General features: G+C 36.9%; 1 protein-coding gene across 25 annotated transcripts in view; it reads right to left on the bottom strand.

Moving 5' to 3' along the window:
• The window catches only part of NRXN3 (neurexin 3), a 1,534,711-nt gene that overhangs the window by 212,336 nt on the left and 1,302,765 nt on the right, over positions 1 to 19,610 (bottom strand). The window lies entirely within an intron of this gene.

Below are 19,610 nucleotides of genomic sequence, written 5' to 3'. Positions count from 1 at the left end.
TGCTGGCATTCTCTCAGCAAAAAGCTTGGCTCTGCCAAGGTCTTATGGAGTTTCTTAAAGGCTGTAGAACGTAATTCTTCTCCTCATTTCCAGTACCTATCTGTACCTGCAAAGGACCTGGATCGAGTCAAAGAAAGCCTTCATTCTCCAAACCCCTAGCAAAATCTGTTGAGAAGAGTCTTGAAACTGGTTGAATATAGATAAGATGTAGAGATCTAGATACTTCTAAGATTCACAGAACTGATATATTAGAATGGAACTGGATACTTCCAAAAATATCAGAGCAACTGTATAATGAAAAACACAGCTTTTCACTTGTACCTAGACAAAATCCTCAGAGTCAGACTTTGAGGGGCAAAATTCTCTCTGCCACACAAATGCAGCATTCAAAAAGAGAATCTTAGAAAGTCCACAATTCTTGATTGATTTTTGTAAGAATAAGATACTACTTCTAATTCTCCCCAAAGGTGAGACTCCTGATCATTTTTTGAGACGTTATACTATCTTCTTATGGAGGAAAAACATGCCGTCCCATTTGCTTATGAACTTCCTATTATTTTGCATTCCAAAGAAATCTCAGTACTTGCTTTTCCCCTCTATTAATATGTCTATTAAAAGGAAACCAGCCTACTTTTTTTTTTCTTTTTTAATCTTTTTTTTTCTAATATGGTAAGAACAAAATCCAACTCCTCAAATTTTTAAAATTCTACGGTGGAATTTTAAAATGCTACTATTAAGATTCCACAAGACAAACATTTCCTGTATTGAAATGGTTACCCCATACACTATCAAAAAATGTAAGAAACATTCTTTTCAACTACCATCTCTTGAGCACCTCCTACATATCAGATTGGGGATTCTGGAAGCTTATATAGGATACTTCATTTAATTCTCTAACAATCTGATGTTAGTTACTATCATTCAAACTTTAAAAACAAAGCAACTGATGTTCAATGAAGTTAATAACTATACCCAACATCCACAACGCTAGGGTGTGGTAACATCAGCATATGAACCAATGCTAGCCGATATTCATTCATTCTCTCTCTGATTGAATTGATACAAGGCTTAATGAATAAAGCCTGTGCTAACTATTTAATGACAGGTAATCAAATCTATAAATGCTTTAAGCGATTAAGTTATCATTTTTCAACCTGTTCTGAATTCAGCGATAGATGCCTTAGATGTCCATTCCTATTCTTTATCTGCAGTGGGGCTGGAATGAACCAGGGTAGAGCTCTACAGCTGAGCATCCCAATTAAACCAAAGGGAAGAAAAGATGAGCAGTAGCATACCCAGAAGCAAATCAACAGTCCAGAATAGTCATAATGCCTACCTCACCCCCTCCTATTAGGTAGTTAGTAATTGATAATACTCCTGAGGTGGCATAGTCTGGTGGTTCAAAGAATCTCTTCCCAGAACTGCTATAGCCATTTTGTAACTTTGGATGACATCTATATTTCTATCACTATCCAACTGGCCAGAAAATCACTTCAGGAACAGGCTATGAAAATTCATAAATTGCCATTTTGAAAACTAAAACATTTACTTCATATAGTTACATGCTTATGGCTACCAAAGAAAAGGTGCTTTATAACTAAATCATGTGTCATAATCTCATCTTCCACGTAGATATGGGATTCAACCAAGGCTATCATTCTTCATGCTTCCTATTTTTTCCCTAGGCTCTTTGATCAGAAAGCTACCTGTAAAACCTTGATGGTCTGATCATTGACCATTCCAATCCAGCAATCTTACCTGTCTACCACTTTGTGTCAGTTCCCTTTCCTTTCATTATTTATTAAGAATGTAAAACAATATCCTTAAACATGATTGGTATAGAAATATTCCTGCATATAAATAATCTGGAAGCCACAGAAGGAAAAGGTATTATCAGGAGTAATTGTGCTGAGCAAGCTTGGAGGTGTAAACCCAAGAGGACAGGGGCTGGTTCCCAAACAGGCAGTGAGGCTTAAAGAAATGAAACCAGGTGTAGGATAACCTCTGCCACAAATAAGTAATGGATTGACAAGAGCAAATGTCGTATTTCAGATCTGTTGCACACTGCAACATATGCAGACTGTTTATATGTGGAATAATGGAGATTCTGAGCTAAAGATGGGAGAAAATATGGATTTGTATAGAGGTTTGCCATATTTTTGTTACTTTTTTACAAAAAAAAGAAAACTTAAAACTACAATGAACATTAGAAAAGCATATGGGCTAGTAATGACGAGTAAGGTAAGGCGTAAACCAACAAATGAGGGAACATGACTGAGATCCATATTTGTCTCTAGAGACACTGCCAGCGGGTTCACACCCTAGCTGCCTTGCAGATCTAGCTTTGGCTCCCACAGCGTTAGCACTAAGACAAGAAAAAAAAAAAAAAAAGCAGCTTCCTAAGAGGGAAAAAAAAATCTATCTTGAAATTCTTTCTTTGATGAATTATAGACTGGAAATTATTATTTGTTCCTTCATATACTTATTCATTCACTATTCATTAAACTACTAAATGCAGAGCACTATACTATGTTTCAGAGACACAAAAATGAAATACAATCTTAGTCTTGTCCTCAAAGTCTACAATGTACTGAGTCAGTGTAGGTTAATAAGTAAGGAAAATAACTACTTCATACCTGTGTAGGGTTAGTATTATACTTGGTACTTTCTACGAACTTGCTAATTACATTTCATTTAATCCTCACAATAAGCTGATGAGACATGATTATCGTTTGTGTTTTATAGACAAACTCTGGGTCAAAGAGGCTCAGTTACTTGTGCAAGTCTACAGAGCTAGAAAATGGCAAAGCTGGAATTTGAATTCATGACAGTCACTCCAAAGCCTGAGTTATTAAGCACTACACTCTAGTGTAAAACAGCTGTGTTGTTTATAGATGCTGTGCCTGTAAAACTAGATAAACAGCACAGTTGAGAATAAAGAAGTATATTCACATTCACCCAGAGGGCAAACGGAATCTGGAGAGGCTTCAGACAGAAGCTATTTAGGATGTGAAGACTTAACCTGACTCAGTAGTTTATCCCATGTATTTTTATCCTATCTTGGAAATGGAATATATAGTGAAATTCCAAACTGGTATACAATGAGTCAGCAGTAAAACATTTTCTCCTGTCACTTTTTCCTATGAACCTATGAAGAGGTATCACATTGATAACTTACAAATGGAACTGATATAAGCCCTAGAAGAAACAATTTTGACAACATATTTTCAAAGTTCCCTGTAAGGGAACAATAATGTGGGTCTTTGACAGTCCTTTAATCATTACCAGGGACTCAGCCAGGTGGGGAAAGTATCAACATCTGCAGTATCACCTGTTTTGCACCTGGTAGGAAGGAAATCACTACTGGTGGGGGATGGAGTTCACCAAAGGCAATCCTTATCTTTAATAAATGAACAGTGGTCATGATGGGAGGTGAGGCATCTATGTGAAAGCATTGGTTGATGAGGGAGAGAATCTCCTGTCAGATGCTTCCGAGAGTATGGAGAATAGACTTACAAGACTGGTGGATGAAGAATAAAAAATCCATTCAATGAAATTAAAAGGCTCTAATCTTCTACAATTTAAGAGATCATATGAACTGAGGGCCTACAGATTTCTTTCATGGTTTCTAGAACATAAAAAAATAATATTTTAAATTAAGCAAATTAAGAGTTTCTTCCAGTCTCATCAAGGCAGTCAAAAGACGTCAGAAATGACAGCTACTGGGTAATAGGCCAATAGTTCAGAATTAAATATTCCAAATAAGAGAATGAATTGGTATTCCATTAAGAGCAATCACTGTGTCTTCCTGGAAAATATGAAAGGTTACAGTCATTTATAACATTTTTGACGATGGTGGCTTAGTAGCAGAATTTAATATTAGGGACAGAATACCATTCACGCTCATATTCAATTGTACATAGTCACAAAATGGGAAGACACTCTGCCAGCTTGTCCTTTTCCTCTCAAAGCTGATAAACTAAGTTTCTACAGCTGTCATGCCTTCCGCTAGGTTGATGTGCTGAGTTTAATTAGGTTGTAAAAACAGAAAATAAGCCAAATAATTGAGTAAATATAAATGGAATAAAGGCATTTCCATCCTAAAGTGGGTTCCTAGGAAATGTAAAGTAAGATGAATTGTGGCAAAGGAGGGTAAACATGTGTTCGTATGCTGCTGTGTTTGTCTGATCAAACCTGCTTCTGCGGCTGTAAAAGGCACTTGCACAGTGTGGGGATGGTGAATGGATAGCTTTTCCCTGACAAAGAGGGGAAAATTTTGTCTCAAATGTATCAGGGACAAAGAAATAAACAGTTTTACTGGCCAGAGAATAAAGTCTAAGAAAACAGATCCTTAATTGCCACCTAGATTTCTAACATCATGGTATTTGTCGGCATCACTTAACTTAAAATTACTGAATTCCATTCAAAGTATTTAGAAATCTATTTCAGGACACCTGGGTGGCTCAGCAGTTTGGCACCTGCCTTTGGCCCGGGGCATGATCCTGGAGTCCCGAGATCGAGTCCCGCATCAGTTCCCAGCATGGCACCTGCTTCTCCCTCTGCCTGTGTCTCTGCCTCTCTCTCTCTCTCTCTCTCTCTCTCTCTGTGTGTGTGTCTCATGAATAAATAAAATCTTTAAAAAAAGAGAAATCTATTATTTCAGTATTCTTATGTAAGAGATTAGATAATAATTATAAGGAAATAATAATAAACTAAATAATAGGCAAGTATTTGTTGCCCTAAATAGGTCTCAGATGCTATAATAACTACTTTATATATCCTAGCCCACTTAATTTCCCCTCAATCCTAGGATAAAGGTACAATAATTATCCACCTTCTGTAGATGAGAAACCTTAAGGTTTGAGAGGCTAAACATTGCCCAAAGTTGTGCAGTTTGCAAGTGACAGCAAATGTTATATAAACCATCTATGAAGCTCTTTGCCAATATTTCTGATTTCTGGAAGGACTCTCCAGGTTTTACTTGCTTATGTGTCTAGAAGCACTTTCCAGTGGCAGAATAATCAGTTCTACACCTAACATGAATGGGTCAGTGCCTTTTTCTGTTAGAGTTTCTATAACAGATATAGATGGGTAGCTTATAAACAATAGCAATTTTACATTTCACAGTTCTGAAGGCTGGGAAATCCGATCAAAGTTGCAGACAGATCTCATGTCTGGTGAGAACCTGCCTCCTAGATTATCATCCTTTTGCTGTAATCTCACAGGGAAGAGGGGGCAGGAGAGCTCCCTTGTGTCTTTTTCAATACAAGCACTAATCCCATTCTTGAGGCCTCTGCTCTCATGACCAAATTACCTTCCCAAAGCACTACTTCCTAATACTATCATGTTGGGGTTAGATTTGAACATATGAATGGGGGGACCATAAACATCTAGTCTTGTGCAATCAGAAATATTCATTTGTGTTAACCGTTGTCACATGACTCAGATAAGAGGAGCAATGGTACTTTGCTCTAATTGTGGTCGCTACTGCGTGGACTGTGAGCTAAACCATAACCCAAGATCCCTTCATGATGCTCTGACATCACCCAATAGTACGAGGGAGCAAGAAGGGGGAATGTGCTCAAGTTCCTCAGCCTTCAGGTAGTATTCTAGCCCAGTTCCTCTCAACCTACAAACAGTTCCCCTAAAGTTCTTGCCAAAATGCATATTCTGATCCAGTAGATCTGGAGTAGGGCTTGAGATTTTGCATTTGAAACAAATATCCAAGTGATGTCCATGCTGTTGGTCAGAGTAACAGTTTTTGAGTAGAATGGTTTGAAAAAATCTGATTCAGCCAAAGGTAAAATGATCATTCCTTGAAGAGTAAAGAGTATCTAGGGAAGCTGTTGGATTCAGCCAAATCCTATTTCTGACATACTATAAAACATTTATCTGTTCTCCTAATTTGTAAATTGGGTCTAAAGATAAACCATTGTTCAGACTCAAAAAAATGCCCATTGTTCAAAGCCATCCTGATTTATTTATGGTAGAGGAAGTAAACAAGAAGTCTGTGCACAGAAGACAAAGATACGATCCTCAATCTTGGCTATTCTCTCCCAAGAGTTTGTCCCTCCAGGTTTGAACAAAGGAACATAATAATTACACAGATTCAAGACTCCATGAACTAGCTCAGCAAATTTTTCAAGAGTGAAATTTAATATATAAGGCTAATCTTATCATTTGTATCTGACAAAGGACTCATATGGTATTCCCTTTTTCCTCTTAGAGACTCCTTCTACTGTATGTATGTATGTGTGTATATTTATATTTATATTTATAGTATATATATTGCTCATAGAACCAATATCATAAAATGATATTTACCTTCTTACATCTTTCTCTTCATGTTGACACTGATCTCTTCGAAAGTGAGAGTCACATCATATTTCAAATGAGTAACTAGAAAAGCACTCATTATAATTGGGAGATGATTAGCAATTATAGCATTTACAACAGTAGATATTGTTGGTCAAATGTTTTTCTTCTGTCTGGCCTCATGCTAAATGCTTAATATACTTGATTTCATTGAATCCTCAGAACTATACTATTCTTATTATGCAGTGGAGGAACCCAGTCTTGACATTCCTTGTTTTATTGGTTTCTCTATAGTATTTTGATAGAACTGTTCACTTCATGGCTCCTGAAATGCCTGCTTTACTGCAGGTTCTACTTTTCTGCTCCTTTCCCTTCTTTAGTCAGTTCTTTCTGTTTCTTTCTCCTATCATTTCCTAAACTGATTCTTGTATCTACCAATATCCTATTTCCTTCAAATTCCATACATTCTTTTTAAAGATTTTATTTATTTGAGAGAGAGAAAGTGTGCACGTGAGCAAGTAAGTTGGGGGGAGGAGTAGAGAGAGAGGGACAAGAGCACTCCATGTTGAGCACTGAGTCCAACATGCGGCTCAATCCCAGGACCCTGAAATCATGATCTGAGCTGAACCAGGTAGGAGGATTAACTGACTGAGCCACCAGACACCCCTCTCTTCAAATTCCATACATTCTCAAGACTTCAACTATTTTCTCCACGGAAAAATCACTCCAAATATCTTCTTTCACCTCTTTTCATGGTTTTAGACTCCAGTCCCACATGTCCAACTGCCTCTCAGGTATCTCTGCTATACTGTTCTCTATTATTTTAAGTATCAGAAAAACATTGATTTTTCTCATCTCTGCACCAAACCCATTCTCTCTAAGTCAATGATCTAGTTTTGGAAATGGCATCATTAACTTTTCATTCATTCAGAAATGAATTCTTTCTTTCTTCCAAAGTCCAGTCAGCCACCCTTTTGGGGAGACTCTTCTTTTAAAATGCTATAATCGTTTTTTGCACTCCAATGCCATCAACTTAGTACAAGTCTTATAACACCAAAACAGTAGTTAGTACCCTAATTATCTTTTGTTTTCATCATCTATTCTTGCACATGTCCTTAACTACTTTCCCATGAAGTCACTTCTCTGCTCAAATAACCTTTATGGTATCACATTGCCAAAAAGACTAATCCTTAATCCAACAGTACAAATCATTTTATTGCATTCAAGTCTTTAAACTCAAACTTCTTTAGAAATTCTGAATGCTTGCTCTATTAAAGCTTTATCTCTAACCCCCATCCTATAACCCTTACATTCTAGCCATATACATCATTCTCTGATCACTCTCTCTGCTTTTTTTTTCTTGAAATCATTTAATTTTTTAAAAAAATTTTATTTATTTATGATAGTCACAGAGAGAGAAAGAGAGAGAGGCAGAGACATAGGCAGAGAGAGAAGCAGGCTCCATGCACCGGGAGCCCAATGTGGGATTCGATCCCGGGTCTCCAGGATTGCACCCTGGGCCAAAGGCAGGCGCCAAACTGCTGTGCCACCCAGGGATCCCGAAATCATTTAATTTTGAACCATAAATATTCCTGTTTTTCTCGTGGCTTATCCAAATTTTATCATCTTCAAAACCCAGATCACATGATGCTAACTTTGTAAGTACTTCCAGAGTCAACTTCAGGTAGAAGTAGGCCTTGCCTCCCATGAATTTATAAGCCAATAATCCCTTTCTGAGGCACACATCCAAATCACTTGTAGAGCTTTTTGAAAATACAAATGAATATATCCTATGTCAGAATTTGGAGTGTAATTCCACCAGGCAAATCTTAAGTCTCTCTTGCATTGCTGCTATTCAGTCACATAATTTCTCTTTTAAGATTTTGGTGAATGTCTCAGTCTTCTTATGCAACTGCAGTATCTTCTAAGTTACCAGAGTATCCTGAGGATACATCTATCAGTATACATTAAAAAGTGCATTAGGATTATTTGTTTACATTTTGGCTTCCCTTCTATCTAATCTCCCAGTTATTTGAAGAGGGGATGGTAGAAACTTTCAATCAATGTCTATAGAAAGCATTAGTCATCTGTCACTATGGGCAAATCTCTTGTAATCTTTAGGTACAACACTGTGACAGCCCTGGGGATCCTTTGTCACTGTACTCCTAATTGCTTAGAATGGAGTGAAGCACTGTGGGATTCAGTCAGTCATCTTCCAAAAGAGAAGAACTAGTCTTGTTTTAACACATCCACTTCACTCTCATAGACTGCTTGATACATGATACATCAATACCTCGCTGGGCAGCTGCAGTTTTGGAAAGGAATTTGCTTTCTGCAAGACTAGCCTGATAGAGCAGTTTGGAAGGAGTCATGTGAGGAAATGCTAGGGATTCTGGTAATGAAATCCCACCAGTTTGTTATGGAAATCGAATACAATCTGCTTGCTGTGGGTATTTAATGTAACGTTTCGCTGGGTACAGGAGAAGCAATTAGGCTGCTGAAAATTGTGTTCGCGTTCCCCATAATTCAATACTGACCACTGTTAGTGGTGTAAGATGTGACAAGACTGATAATTAATTTTGCATGCAATCAGTGTAATAAGAGGGGAGGGAAAAACAAGGAGGAGAAGAAAATGCCTCTAGATTCAGAGGTAGAAAAAATGTTACTTCCAAAGGTTTGATAATGACTCCTGCAGAGCCAGCCTCTGAATAGGAGAACACTCCAGACAAAATCCAATACTGAAAATGAGTTTCTATGCTTCAGATGGGGAAAAAAATCACGAACCCCATCCATGACCATTTCCTCTCTAGTGTTTCTCTTCCTTTAACTAAAGAATAATTGGAGTTTGTTTACATGTATAAATAAGTGATAGTAAGCTCTTCTAAAGCCAGTAACAAACCTTGGGCCTTCTGTTCCCTTCGTGCTTCTCCTTGAAGGAAATTCTTATTTCAAACATTCTGCATGTGAGCGTATGTATGTACACATGTGTTCTGTCTCAACAGAACTGTCAGAGGTGGCATCTTGCTTGCCTACTCTGCTCTCTATCAGATTTCAATATTTTGGAGGACTTACTATCTTCTAAAGTTTTTAACAGCAGCTTTGGTAACAGGTAATTGTGCACAGTTCTGCTAACAGAAAATATAGCTTGGGTCTTTCAGTCTATCTATCTATCTATCTATCTATCTATCTATCTATCTATCTATCTATTTAGGAGACAGACTTAAAATGCCAGCATAGTGGAAAAAAATTAATTCAACTAAGTCTACTGCTAGGTGAACTAAAATGTACTCCCCCACATATTTCAGCTTTGGTTTTGTGAATTTGTGCTAGACTGTAATGAAAGTTTGACTTAGGACTGTTTCTGATTCATCTGTATATGCTGTGAACTCACCTAGCTTTTGGTGGGCAAAAGACAATCAATGCAGTTGTTGAAATAAGTGAATATGCATGATAAGTGAATCAGTCACCTGTTAGTTGGTTAGTCTCTTCTAGGATTTGGGAACATGAGGTTTCTTTGGGTAATGCCTATCTAACTTGTATAATCTCTGTCAATTACTTGGAACAAGAGAACCCAAGGCTAAGGCAAAATGTGAGTTATTCATTTGCTACTTAGAGCTGAGAGTGGTTTGGCTAAGTAAGGTTAAACAAAGGCAGTCTGAGTAGCTGGGAATGGATTTTCTGAAGGCTGGAACATTCATAGAGTCCAGAAGCTGCTTAGAATTAAGCTCTTTCCTGTTGGAGGTAAGACACTTGATTAGAACCTGAGCAAAGCTTATATATGTAGTAATTAGGAATTGTGCTCAGTGCGAACAACAGTGATACAAAAAATAGTGGTATAAACACTACAAAGATTTATTCTCTCATATAAAAGAATTCAGAATTAGGTAGTTTAAGACTGATACAGAATTTTCCAAAAAGTCCGGTAAGACCCAGACACTTCTACTCAGCATGTGACTTCTATCCTAAAATTACTCTATGATCCAGCTTGAATGCTGAAGTTCCACTCATCATATCCTGGCAGCAAGAAATGCAAGTGGTGTCCCTTACACCAAAGGCAGATCCCTTTAAGCAGTTGAATTGTTTGTACCATCGAATGCTAGTGCAGATATGTCATTTGTCAAACTTTAAATTGCTTGCCCACTTAGCTGCTAGGGAGGTTGGGAAATCTTTTCTCGTTTGGTTTTAAAGCTGGGTGCAGTGTCATTGTAAATAATACTGAGGATTTATTAAAAGAAAAAGAGAAAATGGGTATGGTGGGTAGGAACTGGCAGTTTCTTCACATGGTTGTATAAAGTGTGCTTACTTTTTCCATCATTTTGCCATATTTTGGGTGGTTCTCCTTTCCCTGGAACTTTTTAGTCATTAAGAAAAAAAAATTGTATATTGTACAGAAGGGAGCTATCCTTGGAGTAGCTTTTTATCTACTTGGAGCATGTTGCTCATAAACAATTTGTATCTTGCCTTTCTCACTTAATATGTACCATATGCACTTTCTATAATATTTTACTTCCATCTCTTTAGTAATTAAGAACAAATAACCTAAGTGTTTGAATTGGTTTTGCTCTTCTTATAATTTTTCAAAACAAGGAAAAATATAGTTCTTTTTCACTGAAACTGCATCCTAAATTTGATTTTCCAAAAGTTGAGCCATTCCCTTGTGAAGTGGTCTGATCTTTCTCCAGGTAGCAATCTAACAAACCAACAGCTAAATGTACCCTTTTTAAGAAACCTCACTCTAGAAGGGGTTATAGCACATCCCATTGGCAAATTGCTCTTTCCAATGGGAGAAGTTACACCATTTTCAGGCACTGGCAGCTTTCAGCCCAGAACTCAAAGGATAAAGAATAAATGGGTACTGCATTTATCTTTAGCTCCACAAAGGCTCTGAGAAATAAGTGAGCAAAAACATAAAAACATATAAAATGTATAGTATAAAAATGACCATGTCTTTGCCCTGCCTCTCTGAGAAGGTGACATGGCAAGAGCTATCATGCCTAATAAGGAAGGACATGAGTCTGCTGGGAAAGACTACATTTACTCTTTTAGAAGTAGTTTAAGTTATAAGTCAATCGACACAAATATTTTGAAATACCTACAAATACAAAACATTATACTAGATGGTCTAGGGGATGCCTAGAACATCAGAAGTACTTCTTAATCTTCATAATTAAAAGAAGTAACATAGGTTTAGTGCCCAGTACCCTGACTAGAGCATAGTAGGAGATCAACAAATGTTATTTTCCTTCTCATTTTCCTTTCTCTTAAGGATTTTACATTTAATTGTAGAAAAAAAGGCAATAAAATGCAAAATGCTAAATACCAACATATAATTGTAATAGCCATACAATTTCACATTAGTTACCTAACATTACCACCTCAAGTTTGCTAAGTGCTTCACAGTACTTTCCTAACATGTAATTTACCCAGATAACAATATGTTTTCTTTAAGAAGATGTTCTTAAAGAACACTGCATACTTTGTTTTGTTTGTTTTTTGATTTTCCCATTCTATGGGTATCAGAATCTTGATTCTAACAGTTAAGTCATGTCCACATCATCAGCACAACATGTAACACTATTTGTGTATCCTAAGTTTAATCTCCAAATCTCTCTACATAGTAAACTCCATGAAATTAGCATGTCTGGGTTATTGACTTTGGTATTTCTATTGCTAGCAAAGTAGCCTGTCCATAGTATTTGTGCAATCAATATTCGATGAACATATGAATCAATGAAAGTCAACTAAATCCACACTAGGATCCTTCATAGGAAAATGTATACCATTTACTCTGCATAGTAATATAAATGGATCAATAAGTGATGCCCAGTAAATTATCATTCTCTATTTCCTCCTCATTAAATATCTAGTGATAATCTCTAAGTGCCATTGCCATACTTGTTTTATTTTTCCAGCTGCATGAGGTAGAGTCCCTCTTACTGCTGCAAAACTCTATTAATTAGCCTTCTTCTCTACACATGATCAAAATAATGTCTCTAAGTAAACATTAATCATTTCTATCAACTGATTTTTTTTTACCAGAATTTCTAATCAATAGATTCATTTGAAGGCCCTAATCTCTTGGTCTACCCCCCTCCCCAGTCTGGGTTTTCTCTGAAAGGATCTTCATTCTGGTCTTAAGATTGTGGCAAGAAGACCTCAACCTATTTTGGTGGGATGAGTCATTTCCAGTTTGTGGTGCAGGCCGATAAGGGTTTTTCCCATTTGTACATCCCTGGGACACCCATCATTAGTGTTTTGGTTAAGTCTTTTCAGTTCAGTATCATGTGGTGGATGTTTTCCACATAAACTCACCACATTGAGTCACAATGAAGACGTGGGGGTTGAATTATGTGACTAAAAATACATATAGGCATGATCATGAGCTAGAACCTGAGTCTTCTAATTTGCAATTCAATTTTCTCTTTACCATAATGTACTGCCTCTCTTTGAGGAACTGAATCAATAAAAATTATGGCCCAAGAGGAGGGGAAGATCACTGTCAGCTGAATTATATATAGGAGAACATTTTGAAGCATATGGTCCCAGAATTGGGTCTTGAAATATGAGGCATAAATTGGAAATGGCCAATTAGTAAATACTTTTTATTAAGAATATCCCTAATAGTCTTATACAAAATAGTTTTTTTTAAGTATATGAAGAAAAAAATCGACAAATAAAGAGGTGTTTTTCAGTTTACAGGCATTTGAAATTGTGTCCCATTTCTATCTGGCACTTTTATTCATAAACATATTGCCCCATGAGATAGGAAACTAGAGGTGCCTTAGGCTGGCTGGACACCAGCCACTGCCAGGCAGGGTAGCAGCTGAACTAGTACCAGCAAAAATCCATGGGCATCAGATTCAAGACCTTGTCTATAGAAAGCCCCTTCTTATCTCCACTATAAAATGGGAATACAATGCAGCTGCTATAGAGAGCTCTAGCAGGAAAAGTCAATCTATCCTTTTGGTTTTCTTTTTGTTTAAACAAAGAAGGAAAAGATAACAGAGGTCATCAATGTCCATCAATGATAGAAAATTAATTCACCATCTCCAATACCCTTGCCAGTTTCTGTAACTTCTCCGACCTTTTCTCCCTCTACCAACTCCACCACTCATTTGTCCTCAATCCAAATCTAATCTTAAAATTTCACAGCATCATGTTCAATGAGGAAAGACAAACCATATTGTAATGTTATCCAAAGGTCACCAAATTCTCAAACTCTCTTTGTCATATTTCCTCTAGAAAAAGTATCTTAGTTGTACAAAATTTGAAATCTTGCTTTATCCAGACCCATTTATGATGTGATGTGTAGCAATAATTTTATAGCAAATATCAAGACAAAATATAAGCACAAAATTGAAAGAAAATAAATATCCCTAAATCTGAGGATATTTATCAATGAGATCATATTAGCAGTAGCCTTAAAATATAATCAGAGTGATCTCATGGAGGGAAAAATATTTATAGGATCACAGGACCTAGTTTATTATAAGAAAGACTTCTTAGATTAACATCTAAATATGTGGCTCAAACTGCTTTGTTCCCTGTGGCCTTAATAAAGTTTACTTCTTCTGCTTGAATTACCTAAATTCTATTTTTTTTTTTTTTTACCCAGGAAAGATGTGTTCCTAGAAAAAAATAAAACAAGACAAAAAACTGAGTTAGAGGCAAATCCCAAATTTTTCTTCCTTTCCACTGTAGGAGACAGTGGCTCCTTAAGTCACACTTTGCCAAAATAGCTTAATATTGTATCTGGATCCACATAGTCTCTTCTGTCTCTCTGGAACTGAAGTTTCACACAGTCTGAGTACTTTTTTTCTCCCCCCAAGAGTTGGAAGAGCAAATTGTTGGCTGGGAGGAAGGCTGTCTTTGCCACAACCCCAGTGTTTTTCATCTGAAAAGACTGTTATACTAGATTTTAGAAAATGAAATTGCATATATAAAATGTATACAAATGTTGCTTTCTGAATTTTGTCATCTCTATTACTTACACGGATAGCTTTCAAATGTGTTTGCTAAATCCAAAAAATATATTTTATTCTGACAGAGTACAAACACAAACACATACATGTACACAAATGCAAATGAGCATGTGCACACATACACATAAACACATCCGAATATATATAACTTAACATTTTCATGAACAATATTTACCCTTTCATCAAAGTAGATTCACTAAAATGATTTACTTGCAGGAGCATATATTGTCATATGCATCTGTAACATAACTGCCTCTGCTAAAACTCCCTTCCTCATAATTTTCCCCTAGTAACACTTCATAAAAGTGTGTCCAAGCTTATCATTTCCTTTATACTACAGTATGCCTAAAGCATTGGCACGTGTATATCAGACTATAACTATTTGTTTATATATTTATTTTGACTACTACTGAGTTTCTTGAAAACCATGAGTTTGGATTCAACATCTTGGCACTCCTAATAATCTAAATATTACATGGCACTTGATAGATACTCAACAAATACTTGTTGACAATGCATTCACTGGAAATTCCAACATGAACACAGATCAGTAAAATCAATGAAAAAAGCCCACAAGAGAATTATCTTACCTTGTAAAAATCAAATTCATGCAGGAACTTATTAGAGAAAAACATTAACCATGACCCTTTGAGATGTCCCAGCTAATTGAAATGAGTCAGGTAACTGCCACGGTTGGCACATTTGCATGTGCAGACAATGCCAGCAGCTGCTGGAGATCATAAATTACATAAGTAACTGTGCTAAAATAATCATAAATGTTTGCACGACTGTGGTCTATTTAAAGTATCACCTGAGGGGCATCTGGATGGCTCAGTCTGTTGAGCTACTGACTCTTGATGTTGGCTCAGGTCATGATCCTCACATCATAGGATCTAGCCCGAGTGGGCTCTGTGTTCTGCAGGGAGTTGGCTTCTCAACCTCTCCCTTTGTCCCTCCTCCTCCTAGTGTGTGCACGCATACATACACGCACACTCTCTCTCAATAAATATATCTTAAAAAAAAAGTATCACCTGAAGACTGTGAACCTCACAACCACTTGTAACTAGTCCTTACTCTTTAAAAACAAACAAATAAAATAAAGCGTAACAAAGAATAAATTCATCTCTGCAATATTTATTTATTTATTTAGGCCTCCACAGTGATTGAGTGTCCACCGGGGAAGAAGAAGGGAGAAGATTGAAGAGGTGGAACGGCTGTGCATTTCATCATGAAGATTTATCCAGAAGTAACAAAAAAGACATTTGTTAATTTCCCTCCCGAGTGGGTTTTGGAGGCTTTCCAATGCTCAAACAAAGAAAGCCTCATTAGCTAATTCCAGAACAGACAACAGACAAAGCTGCAGCCTCAAGTTCAGGCCCTTTCTACTATGGAAATCATGGAGTTCCTCCATCATTCTGGCATCATTAACTCCACAGCATGAATCCTCCTATATACCTCTTGATCCATTACTTTCAGTAACAAATGGCCATTTGTCTCCTACTCTTTATTCTGGCCAGATGCCTGGGCACAGACAAAGGTGGTACCAATCAACAATGGTGCCCATCAAAACTATGTGATATATTGATGGCATATGCAAGGACTCCAGGACCACGTAGAGCCAAATAAGACCAAGGCAGGATCCTATCTAGACCCGAGGATTCCTTCTCTCGGACTATTTAGTAATATATAGTTTGTTATCCCTCCAAATCATAATCTTATCAATATTTCTGATGAAAATATTGCTCTAAGAGTTAATCCTGACATCGGGCCAGGTACCACCTTGAAAACAGAGCTCCTAGATGTTTATTGAGGCTGCAAGGTGACCAAAAAGAGAACAATGGCCTGAAGCTCTTCCAGCACACACTTGTGGGCCATTCTTGCCCAGATGGCTTATTAATTAAGATACTTCAGAAGACAGGCTGAGTCCTCATTAGACCATGAGAAAAGATCAGTTCTATACTTTCAAAATGACTATAAATCACATTATGCTTCTAAAAGATAAGATGAACAAAGAGCCTCTGCTCTCACAAATGCAATGGTAGTATATTTTGGTTTTGTTTTTCCCCATATTCCAAATAGTTACCTGGTTGGATTAGGGTGGAATTTAAACCTAATTTTCACCTTGGTATAAAAGTTTTCTTTGAATAAACTTTGGAGGACATGAGAAAAGTTGGAAAAAATCAAATAGAAAATAAGATCATTCTAGGAATTCCCCATGTTTATATATATTTCATCTCCCCTACTCCACTATAGCAGACCATTCCAACACCTATGAGAAGATATCTCACAGAATATAGTGAATACTGACCTTTTTTTTTTTTTTTTTTTTTTTTTTTTTTTTTTTTTACTGATTTTACCAAACTTTCATTAACAGGAGAAATTTTCAACTAATTATTAAATTTATTTTTTTTCAAAATATTTGACTGTCTTCTCTGTGCAAGGTACATGTTAAGCTGAAAGATGAGAAAGAAAGACTTGGACCCTAAAAAGAAAGTGGAAAAAAAAAACACTAAAACAAGGAAAATTGTAAAAAGTGCCACAGGACATGTATCAATTAGGTATTAAAAAATTCAGAGAAGGGAACAAATATCCTGCTTCACAGAAAAGGAAATTGTGAATAAGGCATTAGCTAATCCAAAGTAAACCAGAGAATCCATTCACAAAGAAGGAATCACATGGAAAAAAAGGCACACAGGTCTAAAAGAGCAGAAGAAAAAGGAATAATAAGACAGACAGGTATGGTGCCCGCGCAGGGCTCAGGAGGGGATGAAATAAGAGATGAGGCTCCAAAGATGTATTAGGTGTTGAATACCACAATAAAGAGACTGAATGTGCTTGTGCTTACTCTCTCTCACTTCCCCTGGCCAAGGGAGTGTTTTGACAGTCTTTTAATAGAACAAATTATCATTCCTTTTTAAAGAAAATAACATTGGGAGTTTGTGCATAGCTGATTGGAAAGGAAGCAGTACAAAGGCAGGAGTACCAGCTCAGAAACTAGTGTAAAAGTCCTTGTAAGAAATGGAAGGACTGAAAAAAAGTTGCATCTCACATGTATTTCAGATGTTGAAGTGGGGCTTGGCTACTAGTTGGTTTGAAGGTGAAAGATGTGTTAGACTGATCCCTGAAGCTCAAAGCTCAATACAGTGGGAAGTGAACAGCATATCAAAAATAGGATAGTGAGTGGACTTGAGCCACCCTAAAATGCCAAAGGTAATTCCAGCAGAGATACCTGGCAGGCAGTTGAAAATATGATTACAAGTTAGATTTAGGAATCATTCAAGAATTACACATAATAGTTGATGCCAACTGATAAGATCATCTATGGAAAGAATATTTTCAGGAAAATTACAGAAAACGGGTTTATCTCTAATTTTCACATCTCTTCCTCTAGGTCTTAGAGGAGTTGGCTAAATATTTTCTTAAATATGTAAACAATACAAGTTTTGTCTTTGGGGAACCTTAACTTATTAAATTCCTGTCTCATATATAGAGTAGACAAGGAACTATAAAATGCCATGATGAATTGACCTCACACCTCCAGCACATTAACTACCCTAGTGGGGACACTAGCAGCAGGGAGGTTGAAATAGATAGAAATAAGAGAAGAGAAGACATGGGAAAGATTATTTTAATAAGATTAGAAAACACTCTATACCACTGTAAAACTTTGGAACTGAGAAGAAAGTGTTGGGCGAACATTTATTTTCTTAAATTCAAAAGGAAGTGAGATGGAAAGAAACAATAAGCACTGTCAACTAACTCAGAAGCTGCTCTCTTTTGGAACCATAAAATGATTTTACAGCCTATACAATCTTGTTAGGAGATAGCTCATTATGACATAATTTCATATATACAACACGTAATAACTACATGGTTGCTGTGAAACTGTTAGCCTATAACTGGGATATTAATCCTGTTTACACAGCATGAGGACCATGAAGACAGTCTCCTGCACTTTTCTTTTTCCTTGAAACACAGAGGCACCACTCTTGCAGCAGGTGAGGAGTATCTTGCTTCCAGGTTTGTTTTATTTAGTCTAATCAGTGTTTTATATTAAAAAAAAATAAATGCAGGTAATGAATTCAAAGAGTAAACATAACAGTCTTGCCTTCTGGCTTGTCTTGAAATATAAGAAAATTTCATAGGTCTGGCCTAGCAGTAATGACAGGCAACAGCTGAGCAGCGGCTGCCTTCTGGAGACCAGGATCTCCAGTATGTCACAGTCCTTGCTACTCTCTGTTGTATCTTTGACATGAAGACCAAGAGTTAGTGCCTGAACTATTGTTTTCCTGACCTCAGACCCTCCTGGCTCATTAATTTTGTTTTTATATTGAAATATAGTTGACACACAATGTTTCATTAGTTTCAGGTACACAACACAGTGATTCAAAAACTCTAATTGCTATGCTAGGCTCAGAAGTGTAGCTATTATCTGTCACCACGCAATGCTATTACAATACCATCGAATATAGGCTTCCAGTGATCGAATGTGTAAGTCACAGGGATGAAAGGTATAAGCATAGGAAATATAGTCAATGGTTCATTTATTTTATATCCTCCCTGTAGGCATATGAGTTTGTAACCTCTATTTTAATGTAATGGACTGAAAGTGACCTCTAAGATTACTTTACAGTGAAGACCATCACAATATGGTGTCTAGACCTGTTCCTTCCTAAGAACCAAGGCACTGGTTCTATAACATGACAAAGCAAACAGATTTATGTACTCTGTATACACTCTGGTGAATGAGGGGCCAGAATGAAACTTTGTTAAAATGAGGGCTTAACTGAGACCAAGAGAGGAGAATGTTGTACCTTGGAAATGAAGAAGGTTGAAGTTCAAATGAAAATGTGGCAAACTCGGGTAACTCAAAATGAGTAAACATGAATGAAGGATCTATTCATCAGGTGGGACCAGAGTGCAGAGTAGAAAGCATAGGTATGTCCTTATCAAATGAATAGCTTGGGTACCCTCTTGGGCCTCCATCAGAAACAATACAAGAAAGAATAGATACAGAATCTAATTCCTCACAGAAAGGGCTGTTAAGTACATGGAGAAAAACAGACCACAATCCCATTCATTAGAGTTGAGAAAAGGTCCCACAAACCTCAGAGTCAATGTCTTTGAGAGAGAACAAATAGCTGAGAAACTTGTGAACCCTAGGGACTAAGCTAGAAGCGTCCGGTAGACAGCCTGGGAATCCCGCAGGGATATTCAAGGGGCTTTCTCTCTCTTACTCATGTTTCTAAAGCATTTTAATACTTTATCCTTTAATAAAGAAGTTAGTAGCAGGGTCAATGTCTCTGGAATGCC

Source organism: Canis aureus, chromosome 9 (assembly GCF_053574225.1).
Source record: "Canis aureus isolate CA01 chromosome 9, VMU_Caureus_v.1.0, whole genome shotgun sequence".
NCBI classification, from domain to species: domain Eukaryota; kingdom Metazoa; phylum Chordata; class Mammalia; order Carnivora; family Canidae; genus Canis; species Canis aureus.
Note: the sequence above shows the minus strand (reverse complement) of the source record. Positions and strands in the feature narration are given on the sequence as shown.